This window comes from Aquarana catesbeiana, linkage group LG04, assembly GCF_042186555.1.
Source record: "Aquarana catesbeiana isolate 2022-GZ linkage group LG04, ASM4218655v1, whole genome shotgun sequence".
Lineage (NCBI taxonomy): Eukaryota > Metazoa > Chordata > Amphibia > Anura > Ranidae > Aquarana > Aquarana catesbeiana.
In genome coordinates, this window is record NC_133327.1 from 646,821,622 (window position 1) to 646,832,452 (window position 10,831).

Sequence of the window (10,831 nt, forward strand, 5' to 3'; positions counted from 1 at the left end):
ACCTTCACTAACTAGTTAGCACACACCTAAGTAGGTGGGCGCTACATACACCCCCTCCTGAGAACACAACTGTCCCCAGTTGTGGAAAAAGGAAATCCACAGTTAGAGTACAGTTTCCCTACTTGGCACAAGGCATCTCATATGTCCTGGTGTGTAGTGCTGTGCATGTATTACAAAACTTTACAACGGAAAACACAAACATTATCTTACAGTTTCCACAACATGAATGATCTAATCTATGGGTCGCTACCACTAGGTCTCATTCAAAGAGAACCAAGCCACTACTCTCGGAAGAATAATGCTTTGGTTGCTCTATGTCTTCATCTGTATTCTTCAGCAAATTCAAACGCCGTCTCTCCAACAATACCTGTAGAAAAACACCACAAAACAGACATCCTATTCTATATTCTAACTATCACAAGCATGTTGTTGGCATGGGTGACTCTACTAGGACTACCGTCCCCTCAAAAGGAGTCTGGGGACTCCTGCAGGACAGAGCCTCAGTAAACACGCCAGGTCAATTGCATTCTAGTCCATGAGCCACATACTTTCTAAGTGACTCCAATGGGAGTTCGTAACTTTTAACTTTTGAAATAGCAAAGGGACTGACAGAAACAACAGAGGGATAGTGTCCGTGCAGGCCAAGCAGGCACCGGTGCTGTTGCTCTGTGAAGGAAGTCTATGGGATAGCCCACCCTAACCCGTCTGCGCACTTGCAGTTCAAGGATTAGTCCAGCATACCTGTGATAACACCCTACAGATAATACCGGGGGTCCGGCAATTGTTTCCGTGTGTCTCCTTCCCTTTTAACTGAAATAGAAAAACTCCTGGTATGCTGACCAGGTTTCTGAACCAGAACACGATTTTTATAAATGACTCGTCCCTGCCACCATTCTCTAAAAATATCCTGGAATCTTACCCACATTGAATGGTCAGGTGTCCTTTGGGGCTTTGGTACATGCAGATAGTCCCAAATAAAGTCCCTTTCCCATTGTTCCCGGGAAGCTTCCACAATGTCCATAATTTCCTCTGGAACACAAGTGTAATCAAATCCATAATCTTGTGCAACCCGCTTTTGAATGTCCCTCTGGAACCTTGACAATCTTGAAAGTTCCCTAGGCTTTCCTCTTCCAGGTAACACACAAGATTCCAGGGCCTTAATAGCCCTTTGTTGAAATGTAGGTGTCTGATCGTGCAATGCGTCCGTGGACGTCTTGGTTAGGGGTGTTGGGGGAGCTGGGAAGGTAGCAATGCTTTCCGGAGCCCCGGAGATAGTACTTAGGGACTTGGAGCTCTCCACATACCACTCCTCCTCGTCAATGGAACCACCTTCCTCTGGAGAAGACCAGACAAACAAATGTTCTAGAGATCCGTACCTCTCCATCACTTCTGGGGAACCCCAATCTATGGCCCAGCCCTTGCTTCCCTTGCCCAGCTCACCTGAGAGATCACCCTCTTCCACCAGTGGCCCACCTCTGGACAGGTTCAGCGAGGGGCTTATTTGAACAGGTCAGCATTTCAGGGAGATTTCCTGGGGCTTGCTCAATTACTCTAACAACCCCTGGATCCCCGACCAGACAACAGGCCTCCCCTATGGATCCTACTTGGACCTCCAGCGTTTCCGTTTTGAAGGACTCTGGACGGAGTTTCTCCGCTGCACTTCCAGTGATATCTCGGCCCTCTCCGGCCTTCCGGAGGTTCGAGGCTTGCGGCGTGCAGAGTCCGGTGACGCTATCCACGTGGTAGTAGCTTACCTCCTGCTGTTCAGGTCCCAGCCACGTAAGTTGTAAGCTGCAGTGGCTACAGCGGGCCCAGGCAGTGACTCCCATGGTGGGTTTCCGGCAGCCAGGACAAATCAGACATAGTCTCTCCACGTTACTCCCAACACTAGCCCACCGGTAACTTCCAGGCGGATGCCAATGTCTACAAGGATCCGTTCCTGCTGTTCAGTATATTGCTGTATGGCAGGCGGGCTGGTAAAGCTCCGTGCCATCTTCCACTGTTGAGAGCATAACATGAGTGACGCTGGTGAACTTTCCTCTGGGGCGTGCTCCACCCCCTTCTCTCGCTGATCCAGTGCACAAGGAACTGTAGCTCTTAATTTCTATCATGCACGCCAGCAACCCCTGTCGGCAGGCACGATAGAATTGCAGGTTAAACAACAAATACTGTTTTACAGTGAAAATGCTTCCTTGCAATGTCCCAACTGTAAGAGAAATGATCCCTGCATAATCTCCGGCACCACATCACCCCCTGTGTCCATGTTTCCAAGGGCAACAGCGACATCCACAACTTTCTCCATCTGTGTAGCAGGATAATTTTAGCAAACAGTGGCGATGCTGGCGCTATCCCCACGCCAGGCATCTCTGTATAATGGCAAGGTGCCGCCTGCAATGGTCCCTTGGGACTATCCGGGATACAGTCACTGATTTGCTGGCTACTGTCTGCAAGGTTGCTAGGGGTAACAGACTAACTGAAAAGGTAAAATCTCAGTGGGACCTCCATATAGCGCACTACCCCCGTAGGAGCTGCTGGGTAGTTCTATCCTTTTCGCCAGTGTGGTTCTATTACCCCCCTCCCTTGAACTGATGACACAGCAGACAGTCCTAAATGAATAAACGTGAAACTTTATTCTTTCCATTGGTGCATAGCTGGTGCAGAGATCGGAGGTGATCTCCCTCAGTGTGAACACAATGTGAATGACAGAGGATTTTTGCATGTCCCTCCCTCCTGGCAACATGCTTCCCCATCCCCTGAGTCCTCAGACTCCTATGCAGGGCAACTACAGAGTGACTACCTCCTGTGTAGTGTGTCCTGCCGTGAGCCTGGTTCCTCCTCCCCCCACCTCTGTTCACTTTTCTCAGCTGCTGCAGAGCTTCATGGAGAGGGGAGGGTGGGGCTGTTGAGTGTTGTGGTGCAGGGCAGTGACTGGCAGCTGTGGGGTTCCCAAACCCCCCCTTTCCTGCATCCTAAAACGCCCCCCCCTGCCTCTCCACCCTAAAACGGCCCCCGGCCTCTCCACCCAACAACCCCCCTTCCTGCCTCCATCCTAAACAAACCCCCCTCCCTGCCTCTTCAGCCTAAACAATAACCCCCCTCCCTGCCTCCACCCTAAACAATAACCCCCCTCCCTGCCTCTCCACCCTAAACAATAACCCCCCTCCCTGCCTCTCCACCCTAAACAATAACCACCCTCCCTGCCTCCACCCTAAACAATAACCCCCCTCCCTGCCTCTCCACCCTAAACAATAACCCCCCTCCCTGCCTCTCCACCCTAAACAATAACCCCCCTCCCTGTCTCTCCACCACAAACAATAACCCCCCTTCCTGCCTCTCCACCCCAAACAATAACCCCCATCCCTGCCTCTCCACGCTAAACAATAACCCCCTTCCTGCCTCCACCCTAAACAAACCCCCCTCCCTGTCTCTCCACCCTAAACAATAACCCCCCTCCCTGCCTCTCCACCCCAAACAATAACCCCCCTTCCTGCCTCCACCCTAAACAAACCCCCTTCCTGCCTCTCCACCCTAAACAATAACCCCCCTCCCTGCCTCTCCACCCCAAACAATAACCCCCCTTCCTGCCTCCACCCTAAACAAACCCCCTTCCCTGCCTCTCCACCCTAAACAAACCCCCCTCTCTGCCTCTCCACCCTAAACAATCTTAATAACGTATCTGTGGTGCTGCTCTATATACCGTATCTGTGGTGCTCATCTATATACCATATCTGTGGTGCTAATCTATATACCGTATCTATGGTGCTGATCTGTATACCGTATCTGTGGTGCTGATCTATATACCATGTCTGTGGTGGTGATCTGTATATCGTATCTGTGGTATCTATATACCGTATCTGTGATGCTGATCTATATACCATGTCTGTGGTGGTGATCTGTATATCGTATCTGTGGTATCTATATACCGTATCTGTGGTGCTGATCTATATACCGTATCTGTGGTGCTGATCTGTATACCGTATCTGTGGTATCTATATATCGTATCTGTGGTGCTGATCTATGTACCATGTCTGTGGTGGTGATCTGTATATCGTATCTGTGGTATCTATATACCGTATCTGTGGTGCTGATCTATATACCGTATCCGTGGTGCTGATCTGTATACCGTATCTGTGGTATCTATATACCGTATCTGTGGTGCTGATCTATATACCGTATCTGTGGTGCTGATCTGTATACCGTATCTGTGGTATCTATATATCGTATCTGTGGTGCTGATCTATATACCATGTCTGTGGTGGTGATCTGTATATCGTATCTGTGGTATCTATATACCGTATCTGTGGTGCTGATCTATATACCGTATCTGTGGTGCTGATCTGTATACCGTATCTGTGGTATCTATATACTGTATCTGTGGTGCTGATCTATATATCGTATCTGTGGTGCTGATCTATATACCATATCTGTGGTGCTGATCTATATACCATGTCTGTGGTGGTGAGCTATATACCGTATCTGTAATGCTGAGCTATATACCGTATCTGTGATGCTGAGCTGTATACTCTGTTCTGTGATACTGAGCTGTATACTCCTGACACTATGGGTGGAAGCAAGTGGAATACAGGGGACGGAGTGGGTGGATTCTATAAGGGGTGGTGCTTATTGGAAGTGGGAGAGGTCAAAAAGGAAGAGCAGGGTCTGGCGCCCCCCCATCCTAAAACTTCACCAGCCGCCACTGGACTCAAATGAGATCAACCCTACGATAATAGGGGTCCCAGCATCTACAGTAGGTTACAGGCACCAGTTAATTCTGCAGATCCCAGGAAACCGCCCTTGGAACCAGTAGGGGAGAATGGGCCACCTGTTGCAGTGGCACTGTCCTCTGTGCATCTTTGACAACACATGTAGCATCATGTAGGTGAAAACAACTAGACTTTAGGCTACTTTCACACTGAGGCGGACGGGCGCCGGCTGTAAAGTGGCGTTATTTTTAGTGCCGCTTTACTGTTGTTCTATTTTGGCTGATAGCGGGGCGGTTTTAACCCACGCTAGCGGCCGAAAAAGGTTTAAAACCGCCCGCAAAGTGGCGGGTTTGCGGCGCTGCCCCATTGTTTTCCATGGGAAGGGGCGCTTTAGGGACGGTGAATACACCACTCCTATAGCGCTGCAAAGATGCGGCTTACAGGACTTTTTTGACCATCCTGCAAGCGCACGGCTCGGGCTTTCACACTGGAGACACAGGAGAGACGCTTTATAGGCATTATACAGGCACTATTTTTTGCGCTGTATCGCCTGGAAAGCGCCTCAGTGTGAAAGTAGCCTAAAGTGAGGCAAAGCCTTGCATGCTCACAATCTCAGGCAGCTGGTGCCAATGAGGGTCACAGGGGGATGGAGGTAAGCAGGTAGACAGTAGAACGAGACCAAAGACCCGATGAACCACTTGGTGCTTCAGAAGCAAGAGCAGGATGCTGCTTCCTCTTGGCTGAATGACATGTGGGGAGGTGCAGTGTGGTGCAGCAGCAGTAAATACACAGTTTAGTTGCATAGAACAGAACTTTTCTTAATGCAGAACCTAGTAATTCACAATAAACCTGTCAGGAAGGCACCTGACCGGGACACTCACATCATGTAAAAGCAATGTGTAACAGAGCAGGTCTCAGATGTGCCATCTATCTTGAGGGTTGGAATGCTGCCTGGCCGATCTAAACCCAAGTGGGGAAGTCCCTATCCTTTCCCTACCTGTCTGAAACCTCAGCTATAACAGCTTCAGCTCTTCTGGGAAGGCTGTCCACATGGTCTACACAATGTGCGTACGAGAATGTTTGACCATTCTTCCAGAAGCGCATTTGTGAGGTCAGGCACTGATGTTGGACAAGAAGGCCTATCTCGCAGTCTCCGCTCTAATTCATCCCAAAGGTGCTCTATCGGGTTGAGATCAGGACTGTGCAGGCCAGTCAAGTTCCTCTACCCCCAAACTTGTTCATCCATGTCTTTATGGTCCTTGCTTTGTGCACTGGTCCAAATCATTTGGTGGAGTGGGTATTATGGTGTGGGGCTGTTTTTCAGGGGTTGGGCTTGGCCCCTTAGTTCCAGTGAAGGGAACTCTTAAGGCATTAGCATACCAAGACATTTTGGACAATTTCATGCTCCCAACTTTGTGGAAACTGTTTGGGGATGGCCCCTTCCTGTTCTAACATGACTGCGCACCAGTGCACAAAGCAAGGTCCATAAAGACATGGATGAGCGAGTTTGGGGTGGAGGAACTTGACTGGCCTGCACAGAGTTCTGACCTCAACCCATTAGAACACCTTTCGGATGAATTAGAGCAGAGACTGTGAGCCAGGCGTTTTTGTCCAACATTAGTGCCTGACCTCACAAATGTGCTTCTGGAAGAATGGTCAAACATTCCCATAGACACACTCCTAAACCTTGTGGAGAGCCTTCCCAGAAGATTTGAAGCTGTTATAGCTGCAAAGGATGGCCCAACTCAATATTGAACCCTAAGGACTAAGACTGGGATGCAATTACAGTTCATGTGCGTGTAATGGCAGACGTCCTAATACTTTTGATGATATAGTGTGTGTATATATATATATATATATATATATATATATATATATATATAAAATTACATTTTTGTTCAGGGGTTCCCATGCCTTTAAAGGTAAAAATAAATTGTAGGTATACTTGGGGTTTCAATTATACGCTAGTTTGGGTCAGTATATCCCAATGAATTCACATTTTTAGAAGATGTTAGCAACCCCTGTATTTCTCATGTGACAGGTTCTCTTTAAAGCATCACATGCACTTTGCTAACAGAACGCCACGTGCGTACAATACTGTTTTGGACCTTTGAAGTTTACCAGCAAGGGCAATTAGTTTTGGTGATCCTGGTTTTAATGTTACCCTAAGAGCCGGTTCACACAGGGGTGGCACGACTTGCAGCGCGACTCACAGAGGCGACCTACAAACGACTTCAGCGGCGGCTTGCAAAATGACTTCTGTATAGAAGTCAATGCAAAGTCACCTGAAGTCGCCCCAGAAGTAGTACAGGAACCTTTTTCTAAGTCGGAGCGACTTGAGTCACTCCTATTAGAACGGTTCCATAGTACAGAACGGAACGCAACTTGTCAGGCGGCTAAGTTGCCAGACAAGTCGCCCCTGTGTGAACCGCGTCTAAGAATTATTGGTCAAGGCTATCCTGAAGCCATGAGGATCGAGGCATTCATAAGAGGAAAGGCCAGTATAGCTGTATCACCTCTGCTTTGATACTAAGGGCTGCTTACTTTTGTCTGATCTCAATATTTTCTGGATAAGAGACAAAGGAATTACTATGAAAAGAAGCCAAACCAGAAACCAATTCTAAAACTGCTAAGCATCCTTTCTGCTAGAATTTCCATGGCTCTCTTGTGCATTCCATTTGTCATCCAAAATTTTTCTTTTTTTAATTTCTTGCAGAAAATGCTGGAGAGGGAAACTCACCCTGCACAGACTGTAGTTCATTGGCAGCAGTAGGTTCTGTCTTCTGGAATCAGCACATTGACTCAAGGTAAAGATCAGTGTGCTAGGTGTAGTAATCAATGCAACCAATCAGAATTGTCTTCTCTAATCTGACCTTGGTAAACTCAGATTTAATTCGCTAATGCAGTTTGCAAACATAAATCCACAGCATAAAGGGCTGAATGAACATGGCTGAATTCTCTACATTGCCCCTTTCAGCTTATTATGTATTGTAAGGAAGCTAAGGCAATATTAATATTAAACCCAAAAGCAAAATGTATTATATTGCAGTTTACAAATTCTTCGATGTGGTGGCTGCATTTGTTTTCTTTTCTCTCCTCCTAGTAAGCCTATTTTTTTCAACAGACCAAGATGTCCAGCAAAGGTTGAAGTTAGAGGATGGAGGCAAACTATTTACCACTGACAGGGGAGCTTACAATGATCAGCTTTTATTCATTTATATAAAAACATTCATCCAAGGAAACAAAATGTAACTGCTTAAGTGTTAGCTGAAATTTGGCTTTATTTTGTTAGTCAATTCCATCTAAACCTGATAGTGCAACTAACACTCCCCCCTCCCCAGACTGACAATGCTACTGTCCAAAGGTGTCTTCATTGATCCTCCATCCAGGGTGGAGACATCCTAATGGGGCGTACACGCAGTCAGACTTTTCGGCTACAAAAGTCTGACGGACGCCGATGGACCAAATCCGGCGGACAATCCGATCATGTGTGGGCTTCCCCGGACTTTCAGCGGACTTATCCAGTCGCAAATCTGACGGACTTTAGATTTGGAACATGCTTCAAATCTTTACGTCGTAACTCCGCCGGACCCAGAAATCCCCTCGTCTGTATGCTAGTCCGACGGACAAAAACCCACGCTAGGGCAGCTATTGGCTACTGGCTATCAACTTCCTTATTTTAGTCCGGTGTACGTCGTCACGTACGAATCTGTCGGACTTTTGTGTGATCGTATGTAGGCAAGTCCGTTCGTTAGAAAGTCCGACGCAAGTCCGTTGAAAGTTTGTCGGACGGGCTGTCAGACTTTTGTAGCCGAAAAGTCCGACCGTGTGTACGCCCCATAAGACAGTGGGGGTTATTTACCCACTTTGCACTACAAATGCAAACTACAAGTGCAAAGTGCACTTAAAATTGCACTGAAAGTGCACTTGGAAGTTCAGTCGCTGTAGACCTGAGGGGGACATGCAAGGAAAATAAAAAAACAGCACTTTAGCTTGCACATGATTGGATAATAAAATCATGACTCATGATAATAAAATCATGATCTCATGACACAGAAGGCCTTTTACCTTAATGCATAGAAGATGTTAATGTAAAAAAAAAACCTTAAGCCTTTAAAACCACTTTAAAGTAATATTAAGCCCTCAATTTTTAGGCACTTTCAGCAGCTGTTTACTGTCTATGCGGCTTTTTCATTTTTTAATCATTGCCAATGTTCCTGACTGCTGCTCCAAGTTTCCTGTTTCAGGGTGGCTGACTTCTCTCCCAGCATCCTATGGAGCCACCCTTGCATGCAGGGACCAGATGTGTGTCTCTACGCTGTGTGCATCAATATAAACACACATATAAAGTGCTAAGTATATGAGGTCATGGACAAAAAAGTATATGTGCAAATAATCATAAATTTCGTACATCAGAATTACTGCAAAACAATGTAATATCCACTGTGCAAAAAAATATAATTCATACATAAAGCTTAATTCTGTCAATCTACATGTAATAAAGTGCAAGTGTTGAAAAAAGTTGAGCGATAAATAAAAGTTCAATAGTAAATGGTGTCTTCATGATCGTGACGACACGCGTAGGAATATGCGGGCAGCGGAAGTGGCATCTGGCCGCGAGCTCGCCGCTCATTTTTGTTTCACCCAGTTTTTATTGTCTAAATGTGAGTACTGTAATAAATACTGTTTAAAATAAATGTCAGCTCGATATACTTCACTATTGGGGCTCCTTGTTTCTCCTTCTCCCTCTGTTTGCCTGACACACTGTCCTGAAAGGAAGCTTTGTGGCTCAAATTACTCAAAGAAAGAAAACACATAGGACGCCATTACTGGGCTACAGACAGTTTGTAACCAATAAGGATATACACCTAGAGAGATCGTTTGAAGGATACGATATTCTGGATTATCCCTGGTATTCCTATGCGGTTTACCTTACAGCAGTAAGGTAAGGAGCCACTGCACCTGCGGGTGAAAGTGCACCGAAGACAGAAATCAAAGTCACATTGTCACCTCTGTTAGATGTACCTCGGCACCTTAAATCACCAGCACTTTTCTCCGAAAACACCATTTACTATTGAACTTTTATTTATTGCTCAACTTTTTTCAACACTTGCACTTTATTACGTGTAGATTCACAGAATTAAGCTTTATGTATGAATTATATTTTTTTTGCACAGTGGATTTAAAATTTTTTTGCAGTAATTCTGATGTATGAAATTTATGATTATTTGCACATATACTTGTATGTCCATGACCTCATATACTTAACACTTTATTGGTCACGTTAGCACTTTATTTTTGGAGAGCAGCACCATATATTGGTTTATTTTGGATTATCTTCTTGGGTGGAGTTTGACTCTGTCGGTGGAATTTTAACAAATAGTTTACATGGAAATTTTTATTTTATTGCGCTCAATGTGTTTTTTTTTTTTTTTTGCTTTTGGGTTTAATATCACTTTATAGAATCAGACTGGTCACTATGGGCAATCCCATCTAAATTCATAACTGCAAGTAAACCAAGTAAACTATTTGTTAAAATTCCTACCTTAGCACTTGCAGTTATAAACTTTTTCCATATCGTCCTGTTTCTGCAGGACGGAGTTAAGTTGGTGTTGCAGCCGTTTGGTGGGCGATGCGGCGCTCCATCTCCGACACTCTCTCACGCAGTTTGTGAAAGTCCTGTCTCAGGAGGAAGACATCAAGCTTCACCTCCTCTATTTTCAAGGTAAGTGTTGTTTGGCAGAGGGTGATGGTCTCCAGCACCTTCGCTGTATCCCCGGTGTTCAGTGGGGGCTGGGGGACAGAGAGCGGACTATTTCATCACTTTCGGCTTTAGGCGGATTAATGCGCAGCAGCGGTCCTGGCCACCTCCAGTGTACTGATATAGCACAGGCCGGCCTTCAACTGTGTCGTGCGCTGCTGCGGATTAATCCGCCTAAAGCCGAAAGAGATGAAATAGTCCACTTTCTGTCCCCCGGCCCCCACTGAATACAGAGGGCCCGTAAAAGTTTTTTCTTTACAGCTGCACAGCAGGAGATTAGCTTATTGGTGGACAGGGTTTGGGAGTCCCCGCCCGCTCCACCTCCGCTGTCACTGAGAACGGCCCACTGAGTCATCGGCCCACCGGG